General features: G+C 38.5%; 1 pseudogene across 1 annotated transcript; it reads left to right on the forward strand.

Annotated features, from left to right (window-relative positions):
* Positions 1-13,303: 13,303 nt before the first annotated feature.
* LOC146363285 (interferon-induced very large GTPase 1-like) lies at positions 13,304-23,361 on the forward strand (annotated as a pseudogene). Its single transcript, XR_014799280.1, has 4 exons — positions 13,304-13,631; positions 13,860-13,926; positions 17,413-17,450; positions 17,590-23,361. The product of XR_014799280.1 is annotated as an interferon-induced very large GTPase 1-like (transcript).
* Positions 23,362-23,581: the final 220 nt, after the last annotated feature.

Here is a 23,581-nt window from a genome sequence, read left to right on the forward strand (position 1 = left end):
ACAGAATCCATTTCATCTTCAAACTGCTGTCAGACATTATCTATTACACTCTGATCACATCACTCAGACCAAAAACTGCTTTCTACAAAGAACAGAAAGGAGACAGCGTACCTTTAAAAGTTTAGTAGTTTTAAATATAAACCACTGGCCCACAGTGCTTCAATCAGAGTGTGAGTGTGTTAGTGATGGTTAGAAATGTGTAGGGCATATTAGGAGATGAGCACCCACTTTAGCAAATAAACATCTTATCGGTTTCTCTCTCACAAAAGGAAGGAAGCAGGTTCACCTCTGATCATAAAGTGAAATCAACTGACTCACCTGAAGGAACAACAGTCATGTTGATGGTGCCGATGGGGTCACTACTGAGATGAGCTCTCTTCCTGTGGCCCATTCGTGTTTTAACACGACACTCATATATTCCTTCATCATCTGTCATCACATTCTCCAGAATCAAAGACACATTGCCATGCTCCATCTCGCTGTCCTGCAGATACACACGGTTCTTAAAAGATGGATGTTGGTAGAATGACTCAAAGTGCCCATCCCGGTACAAAAGAACAAAGTCTGGCTCCAGGTCAGGTCTGCTCCACTCTACAGCTACAATGGGTTTGCTGTTGTTTGGAACTTGGCAAGACAGAATGACCTTCTTTCCATGCTCAGCTGTGATGTTTATTTGGACTGAAAGAGAAAATAACACAGAGCAAGAGAGGTCAAATGGATCAAAGTACAACTTCTAGAGGGGACAATGAGAATGAGGAGCTACAGAGACCTGAAGCAGAGGGAGTAAAGTACATAATGCATACTGGAGTTTGGCAAACTGATGTGTCCTCAACCATTAAAACCCAGGCCCCGCTCCAAAAGGCAAGTTTTAATAACAACTCTGATTTTGTTAAGAGTAGACCTAATTCGGACTCTGTAAACTTAACCTGACCTATAACCTGCATTACTATACCATATTTTTCAGACCATAAGGCGCACTGTCAATGAACGGGTCTGTTTTCATACATAAGGCGCACCGGATTATAAGGCATTCAGTGAAACAAAACCGTCAGATAAGTCAAACTTTTCTCAACTCGTTCTTGCTTCCTCCACTTCCGTACCATTGATTCATTAATGTTAAATTCTCTCACAGCTGCTCTATTCCCATGTTCTACTGCTTGACTGATAGCCTGGAGTTTAAAATCTGCTTTGTAAGCATGTCTGTTAACAGGTGCCATTTGGGGGCCTTTATACACACACACACAATACGGTAATATTGTGTTGAAGCACAGTACGTATGAGGCTCCTGACTATGGTAGCCATAATGCTCCGACAATCCATCAAGCGGTGCGGCTTCGTGGCTTACTAAAGTCGTACTAAAACATTTTTGACAGATTTTTGAGCACCGTGTACCACATAAAATCTGTTCGAGGTCAGTAAGCTCAACCAGAATTCATACATAAGGCACACTGTAGATTTGTGAGAAAAATTTATAGTGCACCTCATACTCCAAAAAAAATATGGTAATCACTTTTTTAAATGAATTAATTCATATGAAGCTTAAGATACAAACTACTGATCAATCATTTGTGGGCTATAATTGGTCACAGCTGGATCTTGGAGATTATTTGAAGTTTTGAGTGAAGAAATGGCTTTAAACTCCATTGAGTCCAGTTTTAAAGAGAATTTTTTTTTAAATCCAGTCTGCAGGTTGTCTATATTCTGATCACTTTCAATATTTTTCAACCACAAGTATATAATTATGCAACATGACTTTCCACTGCAAGTCACCAAAATTGATCTTTTAACAGCAGTTGCTGTGAGCTGCATTTTGTCCTTGTCAGATTATAGCTGAGTAATGCTTTGGTCAGATGCCAACTTGTTGAGAATAAATCACAAAAATGTAACATTTTCTGTAAATTCTGTGAATCTCGGGCAGCTCGTCTTGCGGGAAGTGTTTCCAGCTACGCGTCATGTAGCTGGAGTCGAGTGTTTTAACCGATGGATGAAACTATACATTTTTAGACATAAGTTGTAACGGCCGCCGTTTTCTTTGTGAGTATTTATTACACGGCGTGCTGCGGGGAAAAGCCTGTTCTAAAGTTTGAGTCTAAGGTTTATTTTTTAGCACCTGGCGGCTCTTTTTTACTTCTCATCCGTAAATAATCTGCTCTTTCACGTGATTCAGTTTATTTTGAAAAGTCTCAACAGGATCTTGAGCTTTATTGTGAAAGGTTTATGTGGAACATAAACAAGCGGACACGCGATGGTGTTACCGTCGTTGTTGCTAACCACAACGCATAAAAACAGGCGCTTGTCCATCCGTAGTGTGGTTATATAAAATATAAGAGAAGGAGAGAACTTTAAGAAATTAATATAGCCACTACAGTGACCATCAAAACCATAAAAAAATATTGCCGTAAACAGTTTATTTTGCGACACCACGAAACAAACAATAGCGTAAAATGAAACGATAGACGTTTTTATATCGTCATCCGATATATATCGTTATATCGAACAGCCCTACATGGAAGCTCCACACATAAAAGCCCAAGATGATGGAGTCAATCTCAGGACTTCTTGCTGAGGCAACAGTGCTAACCACCATACCACCGTGCTGCCAGGCTAGTAGACTAAATGAATCATGTAAGCTGTGAATTTGTATACTAAGGATGAGAGTGTGTATAGTGTATTAAAGGAATCAAATAAAGTTAAATAAGCATATTAAGAAGATAACTGGAAATCATTTCACTCAGATGTTCAATTCATCATTATTTCCATACATGGTGCTCCATAATATCAGAGTAAGATATAAAGCAATGTGGTGAAAGCATTCCAGGTAATATAAGTCTCCACTCACTGTATGTTTCTGTGTGTGTGTGTGTGTGTGTGAGTGAGAGAGAGAGAGAGAGAGAGAGAGAGAGAGAGAGAGAGAGAGCGAGCGAGCGCGCTGACATCTGACCAACCGGCAATCGTCAGTCTAACAATTGCCGATTGGTGATATATTCGCGCATGCGCAGACTGCAATTTAATCATGCATGGACTGATTTTCGCGTTTACAAAACAGAAGAAGTCCAAACATGGACAAACTAATAAAAAAAAAAAACAAAAAAAAAACGCTGTCATCATTAACGCGGCTTAAACGCAGTCCTCACGATAAACACGATTAAATTTTTTAATGCGCACAGCTTTTGCAGCTTCATCAACAAGCATTTGGGTGCACTCTGAGGAGGGTGCATTTGCTCGCAGATGAAAGGGGGTGCTGTTAAAACAGCGCTATTATTACTTTTTTTCTGTTGACTGCTTCTATTAACTCCATCATTATTAGCAAACTTACTCATGGGTAAATAAATAAATAAATCGCCCTTGTAAAATATATATAAAATAAAATATTATATAAATTATTATACATCAATTTGTCCAATTGCCCAACCCTAATGCAGTACCCTGTAGGTTCAAAAGAAAAAAAAAAAGAAAAGAAAAAAAAAAGAAGGTGTAAGGAAGGTTCCAGAAGCATGGGTCAACCAAAAAAGGACTTCCTGGTTATGTGACAGCACTGATCTAAGACAACCAAACCCCGATGACATCATAACAATACGTCAACGTCAATCACAAAGCAAAAATGGACAAGAACTCACACACAGGCAGAGGAGAGATCAGGATCTGCTCGGCTTGTTTGTGTATTTGACTTCTCACATCAGATTCTTTAGATTATTTGACTTTGTCCAAGTCTCTGGTATTCCTGACAGGTGGTGTTACTGCCAATTCTAAACCAAGACTGTATATATTCCCCAACACACACACACACAGAGAAACAGCGAAGGGCTCAAAGTTTTGCCATATCTAAGAATCAAAATAACATCTGGATTTTTTTCTTTTTCTTTTAAGACAGGCTGATTTTAACGCTCTCCTCCCACCATGATTTCTATATTCCGGCTGTTTGTATGTATGTGAGTGTGAGGAGCTTCAGTCTCTCATCATAAGCCACCGTGAGTCTTTACATGCTGGAACAAACGTATTTATCAGACACCGCTGAGGCAGATGTTAAAAAGTTTCTTTTCGGTTCTAACCCAGCTTTCCTTCCTCTGACGTGAAACCTGACAGGTCGCTAAACATGCACACCTACACATTTACATAATAATGCGAACTTATTTCTCAGTGAGTTCCAGTTATTTTACAAATCATTTCAAAACAAATGCATTTAAAATCAGCTCAACCTCACCTGCACAGCCCAGCTGGACGAAGACGTACAGTAAACCCAAGCAGAGGCACAACGTGAGAGTCCCAGCACTCATGTCCTTATTGTGAGCTCTCCTTCGACTATAAAAAATTTGTATGTTTCCTATACGATAGATAGGAAACGAGTGTGTTTGTTTGTTTTATTAAAAACTTAATAATCCTTTCCCTGCACGTATCTCCGGTGCGTCCTCCTCGCCGTCGATGGATCCACTAAAAGCCGGTGAAAACTGGATTCTCACAAGTCCCGCCAACTTAACCGAAATACTATAAACCAATAAACAGGAGGGCTCCCATCAGCTGATATTACCTGTGAATACATATTGGTTGAAAGTACACATGTGTACATGTGGATGTCTGGGATAGGTCAGTTAAATGAGCCGTAATTTAAGTCAAGCCTGCCGCCTCTTATCCGTCGCATAAATTTTCTTGGCTTCTACACTAGCCTTTACGGCAGCGCCTTTTCTCCTTCGTTTCCGATCGCAAATAATAGACCTACGCACACATACAAGTGCGCGCACAACTTGGATTGGGACAGCCTGGTTGCGTCCCATTCAAATTTCATTAAAAATCATCTTTGATCGTTGACGTCAAACTTTCAACACATTATGTCTGTGAAGGTTCTCAGTCATCCAGGTCATCGTTGTCAAAGGAGCTTGCAAAGAAAAGCGTCTGGACTTCTTTAAGTTTCTTCAGAACTGAAGAAGCTTCTCGGATGAGAGGTGAAACGTCTTCAAGCAACTTAAAGAAGTCCAGACGCTTTTCTTTCCAAGCTCCTATGACTTTCAACACATTCCTCCTCTGGTCCACCTACTGTACAATCTGTGCCAAGTTTCATCCCTTATCAGCAGTGTTGGGTAAGTTACTTTAAAAAAGTAATTAATTACTAATTACTAATTACTTAGACAATATTGTATTTAAAATACTTATCTAATTACTGTGTCAGAAAAGTAACTTAATTACTAAATAAGTAATTTAACTAAATACTTCTTAAAATCCCTATAAACCTTGAGTGGGCAAACAATAGAAATTAAACTCTTTAAATAATAAATACATTTTTTTAAAGACGGAGACTCTACAGTACGCAGCGGTAGCATCTATTCCACAATGTAGCCTGCAATCATTTTTTAAGCTCACCTTCAGACGCTTTCTGTGCTGCTGAAGTAAAATCACGTTTTGCCTTAGCAGGAGTTGCTGCGGTGTTATCCATGGATGATGAACAAGAATCACTCAGAAGTGTTCGTCTATGCTCTCGTGTCAGGCGCTTCAGTAGATTACTCGTGCTATTAACAGCAGCCGATAGTTTTTTCTCCCCAGGACATAGCTTACATATTACTGTAATATTCTTGTCTGCTTGTTTCAGAAAAGTGAAGAGACGGGAATATGTCCATTTCAAAAAACAGCCACTCGCTTCAGCCAGAGTCCGACATCTTCCGCTTTAGAATACAACTATGCAGCAAACTGGCACAAAATGACGTGTACCTGCACTACAGCGATGTTAAAGCGGCAGAGTTTACTTCTACATTTAGAAGACAAATTATTGAAATTAAATAATGATATTCAGCGAGTTTAATTATTTTACAATGTAACGCAAGTACATTGTAAGTAACTGTAATTAACATACCTAAAAATGAACAGTAATTAGTTACTCTACTTTTTCAGTGGAAAAGTAATTTAATTACAGTAACCCGTTACTTTGTAACGCATTACACCCAACACTGCTTATCAGGTGAAATATTCCCCCAAAATTAAAGGACAGTTATGCTCAAATTCAATACAGTCAATTAAAAAAAATAATAATAATACAATTCATTTGAGGGCGCATTTCTAAAACCCAAGGGCACCTTACAAAGAGAAAAAAAGAGATGAATAAAACAGTAGATTAAAAATAAATTTAAAATAGCAAAACAATAAACAAGATTTGACAACAAGTAAGATCTGTATTAAAGCCAGTAGCCAGTTTAAACAAGTATGTTTTCAATTGTGACTTAAATCAGGGAAGGGAATCTATATTTCTTATGACTGGAGGAAGTGAGTTTCAGAGCCGAGGAGCAGCATGACCGAAAGCTCTGTTCCCCATAGTGATAAGACGAGCAGAAGGAACAACAAGATAATTGGCAGATGAAGATCTGAGAGAGCGGGAAACAGGGGTGATATAAAGCAGATCACACAGATAAGGAGGGGCAAGGTTATGGATGCACTTAAACGTGAGAACTAAAATTTTTAAGTTTATCCCAGCTTCACATCATATTCAAAAACCATAAAATCATTGAAAATCATCCTTGATAGTTGTGAATTGGTAGTTGAGTTCACTATCCAATAAAGGCAAAAAAGAGAAGTATTGCAGTGGTTGGAGGTGAAACTTTGCAGACATGGAGTGTGAGTTGCAGAGAAGAGGAATTTGTGGAGACTTTCATGCCAACTATCAAAGATCACACGCACACATAAAACATATTAAGGATTGTACATTACCAGATGTTATTGTGAAAACTGTACCATACTGAATTTAACAAGATAAATATTTTATATAAATGTTTTATAGAGAGAGTGTATGCAAATTGCTAACAAGCAGTCATTATAATTCAACATACATTGAGAATAGCAGGCAAATCAACAATACACCTCTTCCAATTAATGGCTAACTGATATTATGCTGAACACAGTCCAAAAGATTCAATAAGCCACATCAGAGTCTACTGTCCGTCTACTGTTTACTATCAGCCAAGTGGCTAACAAAGGTAAACAGACGTTTTCCCAATCCCTATTAATGAATGTTATCTTGTTTCAAGATACATAATACCTGCCATTATCCAAAGACACGTCTCCTTACCTGTATCTTTTACTCGTTTCTCCTTTTCTTTTCTCTTTTTTTCTAAACTGAAGACCTGATGGCTTTGACCCTTTCTTGTTGATGCCACTTCCCACCACGATGCTGCCCTGGGCAACCGCCCATGTCACCCATATTTAAAACTAGCTGCTGCTGAGAGGAGTATTCAACTGTCAATATCATGTCAACAATAAGAGATGATTTTTTTTATAATGCAAATAACAGATAATTTTTAATTAATTTTTTTTTGGTGATGTTTTAATCGATTGAGCTTGTTAAATTTAACTAGAAAAGTTCTTTAATTTTCCAGAATTTGAAATGAAACTGTGCACACATATATTATGGGTGTCAAAGAAGAGGAATATGTTCAGAAATTCATGTCATGTGTCAGTGATGATATTTAATAAATTTTTAACATGTAGTTATCACATTCCTTTCAAGTAACGAGTAAAGTAAGGGATTACTATTGCAAAAACGGTAATTAGATTACCCTTACTTTCCCGTAGGAACGCTGCGTTACTGCGTTACTAAAACCGTGATGTTTTTTGCGAGAATGTCTCATGACAGTGACGTAAGCGAGTGCGACGTTCGTGACAACAGCTGTCTGCAGATCAACAATGGATCATATATCGAGTGCGGGAGAGAGTATGAGCGTGCAGCGTTTAAAGCGTGGAAGTACTGACCTTACTTTGAGTTTGATTCCATAAAAAGTGACAAAAACATTAGCGTCCGCTGTACAGTGCTTGGGAAGAAAACTTCTTTTTACAGCGAAAAAGAGGTCGCAATATGGCACTCCCCAGTGGCTGCAGCCAGGTGCTCTTGAAAAGACCCAAAACTTCCAAGCAAGCATCGAGTGCGCTACCACGTAATGGGAAATTCACAGACAAACTCGCGGATTCTTCCACGAACCGCTGCGGCACACCTGCACCAGGGCAAACCTCCGCCTACCCCATGATACAGGTGAAAATAGAGCAAAATAGACCAACAGGACCGCTAGTCTTTGATTTTATTTATTTTCTGCTGTGTTTTACTTGCATCTATTTGAAAGAGTGAGTGTAAACACAAAAAAAATATTTTATTTCATGTGCTGGAGTGTGCAGAAAATAGGTTTAAATGTTAAACAAATTTCTCCCAGTCAGAGAATGTTGCATATAATTTAATTTTTGCTTAACTATTTTTGCTTTATTAGTTTTAAGTTAAAAGATTAAACTAATAAAACAAGTTTTAAAAAGAGACTTTTTCATTTATTTGAGTACATCTAAAATTTAAAAAAAAGCAAAGGTCTCCATCACAGTGTTCATGAAATGCTGGGTTTATCCATCTTCTGCGGTGGGCCTATGGTGGAGCTCTGAAAATTTCCCTGTAAGGGGGCTGCTGGTGAAGATCATGAGTCCTGCTTGATCCTTGCGATGAGCTTCAGTTTTCCTGGAGTTTCCGACGCCTCTCTTAGTGGGTCAACAGAACATTTGGCACAGGACAGCTGTGATGAAAGAAAGGGAGGAAGTTTCTCCAAACCTCAGGCCCAAGCTGGGGGACCTGATGGTCTCCTTCACTAGTTTTCCTCCAGGGTGGCTGTAGCTGTTGTAGCTGTGGACTCTTATCATTAAATGAAAGAGAACAAATTACACTTCTGTGAGTCTTCTAATAACAGAGAGATGTTAGATGTGTATTTACCTTAATTTAATGAGTCGTCAGTCTACAATAATAGATACAGAGAAAAACTCAACAATCATATGACCCCCTATGAGCAAGCACTTTGGTGACAGTGGGAAGGAAGAAACCTCCGGCAGAACCAGGCTCAGGGAGGGGCGGGGCCAGTTGGGGTGAGAGAAGGAAAACAGGATAAAGACATGCTGTGGAAGAGAGACAGAGATTAATAACAGATATGATTCAATGCAGATGTCTGTGTTAAATGTCTATTAACACATAGTGAGTTAGAAAGGTGCATCATGGGAAGTCAAAAATGCATCATGGGAATCCCCGGCAGCCTACGTCTATTGCAGCATAACTAAGGGAGGATTCAGGGTCACCTGGTCCAGCCCTAACTATATGCTTTAGCAAAAGGAAAGTTTTAAGCCTAATCTTAAAAGTAGAGATAGTGTCTGTCTCCCGAATCCAAACTGGAAGCTGGTTCCACAGAAGAGGGGCCTGAAAACTGAAGGCTCTCCCTCCCATTCTATACTCTAGGAACAACAAGTAGGCCTGCAGAGCGAGAGCGATTACTTAACTGATTATTTAAGACCTTGTATGTGAGGAGCAGGATTTTGAATTAAATTCTGGATTTAACAGGAAGCCAATGAAGGGAAGTCAATACAGGAGAAACATGCTCTCTCTTTCTAGTTCCTGTCAGCAGAGGTGGGTAGTGACAAGTTACATTTACTCCGTTACGTTTACTTGAGTAAGTTTTTGAAAAAAATGTACTTTTAAAGTACCTTTTTTGCACGATACTTTTTACTTTTACTTGAGCACATTTGTGAAGAAGAAACGATACTTTTACTCCGCTACATTTGCAAAATTCCACTCGTTACTTTTTTAAAAAAATAATTAGTTTAACACATTAGATAACATGCCGCCAGTGGAGTTTCCGGTAACTTTTTTACCAATGAGATGTGGCCATGCAGTCACATGACCAGTTTGAAACTGTGGCAGGCAGAGCGGCCCAAGCATTTCAAAGTAGCAACACACGGAAAGAAGAAACATGAAAACATGGCAGAGTCTACGCTAGAGCTAAAGAGGATGAACAGTAGTGATGGGATTTCCGGCTTTTTTTAGAGAACCGGCTCTTTCGGTTCGGCTCACTAAAAAGAGCCGGCTCTTTCGGCTCCCAACCGGCTCTTCAGGTTGTTTTGTTGCTTTAATTAATTTATTATTAACAATAATATAAAATTATGCACAAAAGGAATTACTAATGTAAAAAAAAAAAGTGGTTTTATTTATATATGTTGCGGTGGCCCCTAGAGACAAAACACGTACAAACTCCAAAAAGCACATACAAACTCCAAAACTATGGAAGCCCGTTTCCACCACTAAAAAAAAAAAAAAAGGATCCATAACTCAAAATTTTGAGTTATTTTCTCGAAATTCCGAGTTATTTTCTCAAAATTCCGAGTTATTTTCTCGAAATTTCGACATATTAACTCGAAATTTCGATTTATTAACTCAAAATTTTGAGAAAAGTAACTCGAAATTTCGAGTTAGCGCTGCCAATCAGTAATCTACGTGAATGACGTCATTTCCTTGTTACCCGGAAGCTGAAGCCCTCAGCTACAAATGCTACAGCTAAGCTACCAGTATTACATCCAGTCATGAATGCACAGATTGCTGAGTGTTTTCAGCCTGGCTTCACAAATGATGAAATCCCTGTGTTATTAGCTGAATCACATGGTGTTACTATCAGCAAACGTACTCGCGAAAGCGCCAATTTGTTGGGATCCGTTTTTGAGTGCGCGTTCCTCTGCGCCATATGCTTCCGGGTAACAAGAAAGCGACCTCATTCACGTATATTTTTGATTGGCAGAGCTAACTCGAAATTTTGAGAAAAGTAACTTGAAATTTTGAGTTATATTTCTCGAAATTTCGAGTTATGGATACTAGCTTTTTTGTTTTTATTTAGTGGCGGAAACGGGCTTCCATACAAAACACTAGCATGAACTGAACTTCCAAAACAGAGCTACCTAGATCACTTAAATTCCACAATTGAAAGCATGAAAGCATATGTGTATTGTTTGTGTATTTATACACAACCATTCATATATAGTCAAATAATTAAAAAAAAAAAGAAATGTTCATTTACCTGTTACTACCACACCACCAAATCCGGTCATTGGTACTTGCTGGCTTGTGTAGCCACTAGGTAACAAAAGCTCAACACTGCCCCTAGCATCCTGGAGCACTTCTGTTGTCTTTTGTACATGTTTTGAGTTTTTATGTGCTTCTGAGTTTTTACGTGTTTTGGAGTTTGTACGTGCTTCAATGTTTGTACGTGATTTGAAGTTTGTATGTGCTTTGTCTTTAGGGGCCACCGTAAATATACTTTTATTTATTCACTCCACATAAAATGTAATAAATAAATCATATAATACAAAAACCAACTATTCACATTTCAACGTAAAGCACAAGGCTGCATGCGGAGTGAAGCGGAAAGAAAGTGTGAGAGAAAGAAAAAAAAAAACAACCCACGGCTCGCAATAAGGAGCCGGCTCGCGTCGTTCACGTCAAAGACCCGGCTCTAAGAGCCATTTCGTTCGCGACCAACCCATCACTAATGAACAGCATTTTCCTCACATACCAAGGATGTTTCGCTTCAAAGCAGCACAAAAGAACAGCTGTCTTCAGTGAGAGCCAAAACAAACCAACTTTTCAGCGTGAAACAACTCAACTGTGTAACCTGAGGAAACGGTGAGTTTTCTCTAAATATCTTTTTAGCTGTGGTTAGCTGAATGTCAGTCTTATGTTACAGCAGCTGTGTCGGGCTCGAGCTGCGAGTCATATTTTCGGCGCTACGTTGTAGTGAGATATGTTTGTGGGTGTTTTGTGCAGCTTCAGCTGTCTTTTTTTTTTTTTTTTGCTTCAGCTGTCTTTTTAACTGCTCGCTGGTTAGCTAGCGTGAGCTATAAGCTAACAGCTAGCCTAGTTATTGACGCTAGAGTTCCACGCACATGCAAACAGCTCGTCTCTACTGCTTTAACTGTTAAAACAGAAGGCAATACTGCGGGTGACAGGGTTTATTATGTGAAACAGCAGCTTGTTTAGTTTAAACAGTCTGCATTAAGCTGGGCAAACACTGCGATTTTTTTCAGTCACGTTATTCCGCTCCTGATCAAACTGTACAATTAAGTCGCATGGGTTAGAAGTTCATAGGTCACGATGCAGGGTCTCACACTATACGGCCTGATGCTCTGATGCGACCTGAGTGCTCAAACTGTGCATCCATAACATGAAGCTTATCATACAAAATCTGTCGCTCGCTCTCCCTCTGTCCCTCCCTCCCTCTTTTACTCACACACACACACACACACACACACACACACACACACCATCAACTTTGCTAAATTACTAATGAAAAATCGCACAGTGTATGGGCAGCTTTTGGAGGCTAGCTCCAAACAAACATCTGCAGCTTGGCAGTGTATACAGCACTATAATGACCAGACCTAATTCTTTTGAAAACCTTACATCTTTTCACAGGTCTCCACTTCATCAGACATCACCTAGACTCTGAGCTGGATGAGGCCAGCACAAACAGTGGCCTAACCGACTAAGATGATGGATCCATGGGGTCAGGAAAGCCAAAAGCAGGGAAGCTGGAGAGGTACCTTTCATGTCCATTCACTGGAGGTGTGGATCTATTGCATGGCTTTCCTCACATCAAGAAGCTGTCGATCAAAATCAATACAGCTCTTCCTGCATCTGGAGCTTGTGAAGGATTCTTAGTCATGCAGGACTCCTGTTCACTGCTAAACAGTTACAGCTTCACAGAAAGAACCTTGAGAGCAAACTGCTGCTGAAGCTTAACCATCACCTCACTGAGTGAAGAAATGGCACATTTTTGCTAAATATGCAGAAATAGATGCACACCCATACAATTTATGGTAAACTGAGCTGCCTTGTATGAACGTATGTTGAAGATGCCTCGTTCTAATGTTTTCTCTGAGGCTGCTGTGCCATTTGGAGCAAAAATGAATATTTACAAGTTTACAGCATATCTTGTCACTGGAAATTGTTTGTACTGTTTATATATTTATATTATTTACTGTAGGTATTGGTGAAAAAAGCTTTATGTTGTGAAAAACTGAAATCTGGAAATTAGAATTGTTGTGCCTTATTTTGTTGATGTTTTTACATATATTCCTTTTGAAAATAGTAAAATTTGTATATTCATTTATTTTTGTTTGTCTGATAACATTTATTTAAAAAATAAATTGGACATTTCAAACAGTTACTCGCTACTTGAGTAGTCTTTTCGCCATGTACTTTTTTACTCTTACTTGAGTAACTGTTTTGACGACTACTTTTCACTTTTACTTGAGTAATAAGATTTTAAAGTAATGCTACTCTTACTTGAGTTCAATTTTTGGATACTCGACCCACCTCTGCCTGTCAGTACTCTTGCTGCAGCATTTTGGATTAACTGAAGGCTTTTCAGCGAGTTTTTAGGACACCCTGATAATAATGAATTACAGTAGTCCAGCCTGGAAGTAAACCAGAGCAGCTGGGCTATGTAAGAAGTGTAGAGGGTGGGGGATGGTGTTCGCGGTCACATCTAGCGGATGTGTGGGCAGGAGCCTGATGCAGACACTCCACCTCAAGTCAGTACTGCGCAGACTTTGTCTCCAAAAGTGCAACACAGCAGCTCCCACAAGAGGGAAATTTGGCTTCATTTTTGTACAATAGGAGGAAGTGCACCCAGGTGATCCATCTTTTCTACAGTGACTGCTCTAAATCCTAAAATCTCACTTGCATGTGGGAAGAGTTAGTGAGTGGCAAATGTAGCAACAGATGTTACTGATCTCACTAAATGTAAAGAGCAACGTCTGGTAGGATTTAAAGGAGCCAGCTGCATCTACACAAACCAAATAGAGCTCAGAAGGTGAGTTTATTGGGTGATGTTTATATATGCAGTGTGTGTGTGTGTGTGTGTGTGTGTGTGTGTGTGTGTGTGTGGAATAGAGAGAGAAAGAACGAGAGCAGAGAAGAGAGAATATCTTGTAAAAACAATAGTATTTGGTTATGTACAGTCATTGGCTTTGTGAGGTAGTTTACTTTTATTCTGACTGTTTGTAGGTTAACAGGACGTTTCTTTTATTTCCGCTGACAGCTTCCCTTAGAAATCGAAACTAAACCGAGCTGCACAAACCAGGAGGAGCTCAGAAAATTAGAGACCGGTATGTATGTTTTATTATATATATGTGTGTGTAAGTCCTCACTAAAACAGTGCTTGCCAATGTGTGATCATAAAAGGCCCACATGAATAGTTGTTACAGGCTAGGTTTTCTTTCTGTGAGTGTCTGAGTTTGGTGGACTTGTCACAGGTTTGCGTGCTTATACAGGGACCTAAAGAGCTTTTCAATGGCTCTGTGTGTGGAAACAACACAAGCTTCACTAGCTGGGATAGTTACAAAGCTTTATGAATGTTTTCTTTATGGATGAGTGATACATTTTATTATTAAACACCTGAACATAATACAACACAACCTCTCATAGGGATATAAAGTCAGATACGCATTTTGAAATGACAAGGAGTAGGTGTACTTTTATGTACTGTATAGCCTGTATATTAAATGAATATGTAGCATAATAAGTATAAAATCCAGAAAGCTACACAGCACGGGGTGGTTCACTCACAAACACAAGTCTAACTTAAGTTTCAGACTTTTTTTTTGTTAAAAAAAAAAAATCTAATTGTTATAGGCTTAAGTTTACACAAAATGTGAAAAACCTGCATTGTCATGAACAAAAATTTAAACCTAATTTTTCATGATTTGTTGGGTTAACCCTCTGAGGTCCAAAATATAATTAGCCATTTTTGACTACTTTTGATTTTACATTTGAATTTCACCTACAAATTGTTTTATTTTTTATTTGTTGCCTTGCTTGGTATCATTCTTTTCAGCTCAACCCCACGTGTCTGAATTTACTGTTATTTTTTCATTGACATACTGTAAGAATACAACTGATCTGAAATCACACAAAAAACATAAAATCCTAATAGTTTTTTTTCTTTTTTTGTGGTTTTTACTCTGCTGTGAAAACCACAAACATGTTTGGTGAATTATTTTCATAACTTGAAATGCAAATATAAATTGTAATTTTTGAAAACTAATGCACAAGTTTTGTAAAAAAAAATTAAAGTTATATACAACTATTTATCCTACTAGCCAATGCATCTTGCATTTTTTTATTTCTTTTTTTTGTACAACCATTTAAAAATACTATGATAACTAAAATGAGAGAACAATCAGGTGTCACAATAAGATGCCCCACAAATTATTTGTGCCAGTAAAAAAAATTGTTTGTCCGTGACATGACAGAGGAAAACACCACAGGGATAAACCTGCAGGCCTGAAAGCAGGAGGTGTATCACTCCTCCAGTTTTCCACTTGGAGACAGAGTTTATATTACAATCCACCTTTGTGACATTTATTAGTACCCTCACTGACACACAAAACAAAACAACAAATACACTCCATGCTAAACGTCACAAATCTCTCCCTCTCTCTCTCTCTCCCTCTCCCTCTCACTTGCTCTGTCTCGCTGCCATTACTCCCAAAACTTTGCCCTCTTCCCAAACAACAAAATCCCATGTGTTGCCAATTTTTCATTAACAACACGTCAACAATAAATATTGCATGGTACATTTCCCCACCAACAGGAAAGAAGTAGCTTTTTCTCTTTCTTTGCTGTTTACCTGCTGTCCTTAGAAAATGCTTTTTTTTAACCGCACTAAACATGACGATAGGATTTGGAAAAAAGCATCACTTATATATTTTGTATCATAACTTTGTATTTAGTGGCATGTCATTAAAATTTATAAACACTATGCAATATATTCATTTTTAGAATGTATATTCAGTGCTAACTGTAGCTAGGCAAAGTCTTAATGTTATCTTATTTTAATAAATAGCACTGTCATATGCAAAACTAGAGTGGCACTAGAGGTGGCAAGAGATCATTTTAGGGTGGCCACCCATGCCACACCTCTAGATCCGACCCTGTGCAGCAGCCAGCATGACAAATTTTGGGTCCTTCGCTCTAGCTAGCGGTGAGCATAGCTCATGCTGTGTCCGATGTGAGAGGGCCTTATGGCTTCATGCCATAAAAAAAAACTACCATCAAGGATGATTTTTAATGAATTTTTGATATGCTGTTATCATGTTGCATTTAGCTTGTTGAATTTGAGCAGAAATGTCCTTTCATCATGCAGTGGGTTGAGATAAGACTCTCCTCTCATTCTGAGGAATGAGTTAAAAACTTTGTGTCAAGGATGGGTTTTTTAAATTTTTAATTAATTTTCTGGATGATATCAAAATAAAATGAATTTGTTCACAATTGATCATTAATATCATAATTGTTAATTATATTCAAACTAAATTTACAGTCCAATCCATCCTCCTTAAAGATTAAGTGCACTGCCAGCAAAATTTGGAAGAAGATTGAAGGAACACATCTTGGTTGAAAAGAAAATGTACTATAGTTTTTTTTCCTTCCTTACTGTTCAACAGACAATTAACTAAAGAGAAACACTACCACAAAACACAGTGTAGAAGTGCACAAAGATTTAAGTGTAAGGAAGTATGTGAGGGTGCAGGTTTCTCAGTAGGCAGTGTCAGAGCAAAATAAAGCAGCAAATGTCTGTTGTCAAAATCATAGCAAATAAGGCAATCACCATCACATCGCAAAGGGGCTATACAGCCCCTACCCAATTTCCTTCGGGGTCAACCTTCAGGATCAATAAAGTTTTATTGAATTGAATACAGGATTGAGATCTGGCAATTGTGTAAGTCATTTGAGTACAGTAAACTCCTTGTCATGTTCAAGAAACCAGTTTGAGACGATCTGATCTTTGTGACATAGCATGTGATCCTGCTGGAAGCAGCCATCAGAAAACTGTGTGGTCATAATGGGATGGCTACGGTCAGTAACAAACACTCAGGCAGGCTGTGGCATTTAAACAATGTTCAGTTGGCCCAATGTTTGTCGAGAAAATGCCCCCCACACCATTACTACTACCACTACTGGCCTGAACTGGTGGTTGTAGATAAAATGGACCGATGCTTTCAGGTTGTTTTCTGACCCTACCAACCAAATGTCACGGCACAAATTGAGACTCGTCAGACCAATCAATAATTTTCTTCTACTCACCAGTTGTAGTAAACCTGTATTATACACTCAGAGATGCTCTTCTGCACACACTGTTCGGAACAAGTTGTTATATGAGATACTGATGCCTTCCTATCAGCTCCTTTACTCACTTGGCATTTTGTGTCCGGTAACCACTCTGTGTAAACACTGGAGATGGCTCTGTTGGAAAATCCCAGGAAATCCTGAAGCTTGGTTTGAACTTAGGCAGATTTCCTAGACCATTATTTGTAGTTAGCAGTGCACACATATAGCTCTCCAACATCAAAATTCTTCTTTCACATCTGTTTTCACCTCTTAAGCTGATCTTGTATTATATCACATAAAATATTGGCATATTTGTAAAAATTCTGCTATTAATGTTCTAGTTAGTGTTCTGCTCAGGAAATCACATGATAGGGTGGGCCTAGGTTTCACATTGAGCATTCACCTGTAATGATTTTAATTTTGTCTTACTATTGATTTAATTCAGTCACGTAGATCTCACTTTCTGGTTCATTTTTATCTTGCAGGTGGCTCAGATGAAAACATGAGCAGAAACACAGAGAAGGTAGGAAAGTCCAAATATTTGTCACAAGAACTTAAAGAATATTTAAGAATATTAAGAATAGTCTGTCTCAGTCTTTGACACTGTAATTTCTGAACATACCATGTGTGTTTTTGTTTTGTTTTTTGCTTCTTTACTACAGGCACTAAAAGAAGTAGACACTCAGAACAGGTCATGTCAAATAAAAATCAAGACTTTACCGAGACTGCTTGACAGACTTCACCTTCAAGACAAACTTCAACAAAAGTTGTCACCAGCAGATTTTCTTCAAATAGGTCCACCTGTGAAACACCACCATGTAGAATCTGAGAAAGATCTAGCTCACACTTTTCTCCAAAGGCTGATAATGTTAGACTACAGGGCCAGATATACTTCTGTAAGATCAAGCTGTCAGATCAAGGAGTCGTTCAAAGCCTCCTGCAGTGACTGGGAAGTTTTTGTGAGCAGTAGTGTGGACACACAGAAGAAAGAGCAGACTTCTGTGCATCCAATGGACGTTCAGATGGCAGTATTTTACTGTTTAGACAGCTTCTTAAAACAGATGATGATTACAAAGCTCTCTCAGTGTCAGTATGCCTTACCTTTGCTTGTTCCTGACCCAGTTACAAAGGAGATTCAGTTTCCTCTGTGGACTTTCAGAGAAATAACAAAAACTTGGAGGGTAAATCAAATCAAAGATAACCCAAACATTGTCACCATGAAGAGAGTTCCAGTCTACAAAGCTGAAACACCCTTGGTGTCATTTTTCCGCCTGGGTTCTCTGTCAGTGTCTAAATCTCAGCTGATGAACACTTTGATCAACAACCATCACGACACCTTCTTCCACAGAAACTCCCCAGGAAGCACCAAGTTTCGCTATTTGATGGATGGTGTGGCAGAGATTGCCTGGTACTGCCCTGCTGGAAAACCCAGTGATGCCTTCAATGACTGCATTGCCTTTTGTAATCTCCATGGTGATGCTCTGTTGATTGAAAAACAGCGTGACATACTGATTCAAAAATCCTCCATCAATGTTTTTCTTATGGCATCTCTGCAAAGCAATGAAGAAAGTCAATCATTTATATCATCTCTTTTTAAGTCTCATAAGCCTCTTATTTGTCTCACTGTTGATGGCATCTGTGATGCTGTTAAGACAAAAAAGGGAAAGTACATAATGGGCCTCAAAGATAGAAACCACTCAGATGTATCTGAACACTTGAAAAGGATCATTACAGAAGTTTTGTTTTCTCTTGATGGTCCCATCTTGAAACCATCCTTCCAGCTTGAAACCATGGCTGAGCTCTCTGGAATCAGAGTGGATGAAACTGACCCAGCCTGTCAAAGAGGGAAATCTGCTGCTATGGAAATAATCAATCTGCTTACAAAGGATAACATGGATGTCTCAAAGATCAAAGATGAATTTCTCCCTTGTCAAGGCCAACTGTGGCATCAGTGGAGCAAAATACACAGAGAACTGTTTCATCTCAGAGGAGGCGCTGAAAAGGAGAAAAGTCAAAAGCAACAAGAACTGATGAACATACGTCAGAAACAATGTGCTGCTTCCTGCAGTAACCTGATGCAGTTGTTCACTGGAAGTCTCTCATCATTGCCGCCAACAGACAGAGAGTATTTCCTAAAATGGACTCAGATCTTCATAGATGCCCTCTCCACAGATGATCTTTCTTCAATTCTCCAAAGTTATGATGAAAAGTGGTCTGAGGTCTTGGCTTTGAGGAAACAAATGGGACAAATCAGATCTGTTATTAAAAACACAATCTGACCTTGAAGACATATCAAAGAAACTTCATTCTGCAACTTTTGGTTTGGAGCACATCTTCAGAGAAATGGGTCAGATCTATGAAGCCCATAAAACAACACAAAGAGAGAACAGACACTCTGACTGGTCTAAATACCCTGAGCTGGCTGCACAGCTGATGATATCAGGACACCCGATGGAGCTGATGGATGGTGATGCAGGTCATGTGCCTTTAACATGGATCTCCAGTCTTTTAGAAGAAGTCATCAAGAAACTGGGGGACCAGAGAGTTTTTGTGTTGTCAGTTTTGGGCCTACAAAGCAGTGGAAAATCAACAATGCTGAACACCATGTTTGGGCTGCAGTTTGCAGTGAGTGCTGGCAGGTGCACCAAAGGTGCCTTCATGCAGCTGCTCAAAGTATCAGAGGAGATGAAGAAAGACTTGAAGTTTGACTATGTTCTAGTGGTGGACACTGAAGGACTGCGTGCTCTTGAGTTTGGAGGTAGCATTCTTCATCATGACAATGAACTGGCAACATTTGTTGTTGGTCTGGGAAACCTGACATTGATCAACATCTTTGGAGAGAATGAGATCCAGGACATTCTGCAGATTGTTGTTCAGGCTTTCATGAGGATGAAGGAAGTTCAACTTTCTCCCAGTTGTGTGTTTGTTCACCAGAATGTCACAGATGTTGCAGCAGCAGAGAAAAACATGGATGGAAAGAGACGCCTGCAGGAAAAACTGGACCAGATGGCCAAACTAGCAGCCAAAGAGGAAGTTTGTGATGCAGAGTGCTTCAGTGATGTCATTGAATTTGATGTTCAAACAGATGTGAAATACTGTGCCCCGCTGTGGGAGGGCAGTCCACCCATGGCTCCTCCAAATCCAGATTACAGTGAGAGCATCCAGGAAGTGAAGAACACCATCCTCTCTAAAGCTTCAAAGTCTGCTGGGATCACTCTCTCACAGTTCAAAACAAACATCCAGGACCTGTGGACTGCACTGCTGAATGAAAGTTTTGTTTTCAGTTTTAAAAACACACTTGAAATTTCAGTGTACAGAAAACTGGAAGTCCAGTATGGGAGCTGGACCTGGACAATGAGGGAAAACATGTTGACCATTGAAAACCAACTTCATTACAGAATTGAAAATGGAAAACTTCATGAGGTTGAACAAACCTATCTTTTTAAAGAAACAAGCAAAACATATGAAGAAGTCAGAAAAGAAATGACAAAGTACTTTGAGGATGACAAAGACAGAGAGATCGTGGCTCAGTGGAGAGGACGATTTGAAATAGACATTGACGAATTTCTTACTAATCAAGTGAAAATGGTGAAAATAAAACTGGATGGAGTTATCCAGCAGAAGAAAGCTTGTAAAAAAACTGGATGAGAAGAAATCAGAGTTTGAGAACAAACTGCTGCAAAAGAGCAAAGAGCTCGCTAAGAAACTGAAGGATAAGGCCAAAGATGAAGTGGAACTTCAAAGACAGTTCAGCTCTGTTTGGAGCGGCTGGGTTGCTGAATTAACATCAGATATAGAACCGATTAAAGGCATCAACTTGGAAAAAGATGAGTCAACTATCCTTCAACAACTTGGTTTTGAGCAAACTCTCACAGATAAATGTAAAAGTAATGGCAGATACAAAAAATTATCAGACGTTGGTAAATATTCAGAATATATGACGACAGGTGGTTATCTGTTGGTTGATACTTGCAAAAAATATACTTCAAGAGGTGGTTTTTCCTATGAAGAACAACAACAGATCAGATCGTTCATTGTCCAAGCTGAAGAAGAGTCACTTGATGCAATCCAAAGCAAACCTGTACTTACAAGAGGCTACTCAACAACTTATTTGCATGAAGTGGCCTATCATGTGACAGAAAAAGTTCAGAAGTTTTTGTCAGAGAGGAAATACACTTTAAACAAGGAGTTTAAAGTTGATCTCTTGCTTCATGTGTTCTACAAGGCAGAAAGTTGGCTTCTACAGTCACACAAGAAATTTAAAATGAACAATGATCCAATCACTTATTTGGAAAGCAAGAAAAAACAGTATTACACAGCCTTTAGAAGCTTTTGTAAAGAAAACTCATCTGCTGTTGTGCTTGGAGAACTAATCTGTGAGAAGCTGAAAGCTTCCACTGCTGAGGCTGTCTGTAACAAGACTGCCATTGATCTCGCTGGAAGGATGAGGTGTAATTTCCCAGCATTCAGTGGGAACAGACTGAACTTGGAGAAACATTTGTTGAGGTCACTCGCTAAGAAAGAAAACTTTGATGATTTCATCACCTACATCACAAATCCAAGGAAACAAACAGAAGCTTTCATTAAAGCAGAAGTACAAAAATACATCTACATGAGTCACAACGACAAAGCTGTAAATATACTCAAGAAAAATGTTAATGACATCGAAACAACTGTGAGTCAGGCTTTATTTACTGCAACACAAAAGATCCAAAATCAGAGAGGAGACACAGACATGTGGCTGAATGAGTTTTCTAACATCCTAAAGGATGAGCTGACAATTGACAACATTTATCCTGAAAACTTCAGTGGCATAAAAGATTTTCACTTTCTCAAGAAAGAGATAGAAAAAGGATTTACATCCATCACTGAAAAGATGAGCCTCTCCCTGGATAAGATGAAGGAATCCAGGCTGAAGCCTGATGAAATCCTCATAGATCAGCTTTGTAACTGCTGCTGGGTGACGTGTCCATTCTGTGCAGCTGTTTGTACCAACACCATGAAAGATCACAGTCCTGATGACCACAGCACTCCTTTTCATCAACCGGATGGGATAAATGGATATCCCTGTAGAAAAACTAAAGACCTCAGCGTCATTTTCTGCACAACACTTGTTACAAGTGAAGAAGCTTTTTACCTTAGGTCTGATTCAGAGGAAGCCATTCCCTACAAAAAGTACAAAACTGCTGGTCCGCCGTATGATACCTGGAGCATCACACCTGATGGGTCTAAACTGGCATATTGGAAATGGTTTGTATGTCAGTATCAAAAGCAACTGGAAGAGCACTATGGGAAAAAGTTCATGGGCAGAGGAGCGATTCCAGATCAATGGAAAAAAATAACTAAAAATGAAGCCATTAAAAGTCTGGATGAAATGTTTTAATGAGCCAAAGAAACTGCAAATCTGCTGAAAATGATGATACTTGTTTTCAGCTAATAACTCGTGAATCTAGTTGTGACAGTCTGATTTTGTCTGAGTGAGAAAAATTAAATTCTATAAATTATTAACATGAAGATGATGTTATGAGTGACTGTAAGTTAATTCACAAAAAATACAAAAGTCACATTCTCAATGTTTTGTCCTTCTAGGCTTTCAGAGTGTTTTCCAGTTAAATACATGTTAACCTAATTTTGTTAATTGGGATACCATTTACCTGTTTATAACAAAGATTTTTTTGTTTATCAAATAGTCAAAAAATGTAAGGAAACTAAATCTAAAAACTGCTGTCAAACAACTTAACCAAGTCAATGTACTAAATATATATAGACAAAGCTTGCATCGAAGAAATGCAGAGATTACCACCAAACTCCCATTTTGATCCAGGAAAATTTCATTATTAATTTCATTATTTCACTTTTTTATGTTTCTAATGCTTGATTTTTCAGGTAAAATTCTCAGAATTATATTTGTTAAATCTTTCTTCTCATCTTCTAAAATATGTACATTACATTGCACTGTGTTAATCTGTAGATCTTTCAGAAAAATTCATTCAGTGATTTAAATCTTTTTCCATGTCCTGTTTTTAAATGTATTTAATGACAAGTGTTAACACACTTTGATCATTAATTTCAAACATTGCATCTGAAACCACAACAAAAACATCGTCTTTTGTAATTTAGTGGTGAAATTTTCAATTTGATTTTAGATTCAATGTTTAAGTTAAAGTTTATTCTCAAAGATATATGATTTGAGGTCTATTTGACTGTCTTATGCTAATTTCATCTAAACCTTTTATATCCACACTGAATTTTGTTTAACTCGATTTTTATTTCATCTTAGCTCTTTTTTGTCTCAGCACTGGAATGATTTTTTTATTCTTTGTTAGCGTTTGGAAATGTTTACCGTGTTTAGTCAAGTAAAAAAAGACAACTGTCAACAGTTTGAACACCTTTTTGTTTTCTATGTCTTAAATAATAAAATAGTTTATGCTTCATCTCATTTGAATTGCTTTTTTTTCCATTATGTACAACATTGAATGCAGAATAGTCCATCTAATTGTCAAAATCTGCTAACCTTATATTTCATAAATTACACTGACATGGAGCAGCAACAAATTCATCAACAACTGATAAAAAACAGATGAAACAAACCTGACAGCTCTCTGCTAAACTAAGTCAACTGGCTGTTTGTGTGATCAGATTTGTAAATTTGCA

The sequence above is a fragment of the Perissodus microlepis genome, chromosome 22 (genome assembly GCF_051167445.1).
Source record: "Perissodus microlepis isolate ML-2025 ecotype Zambia chromosome 22, ASM5116744v1, whole genome shotgun sequence".
In the NCBI taxonomy this organism is placed as follows: domain Eukaryota; kingdom Metazoa; phylum Chordata; class Actinopteri; order Cichliformes; family Cichlidae; genus Perissodus; species Perissodus microlepis.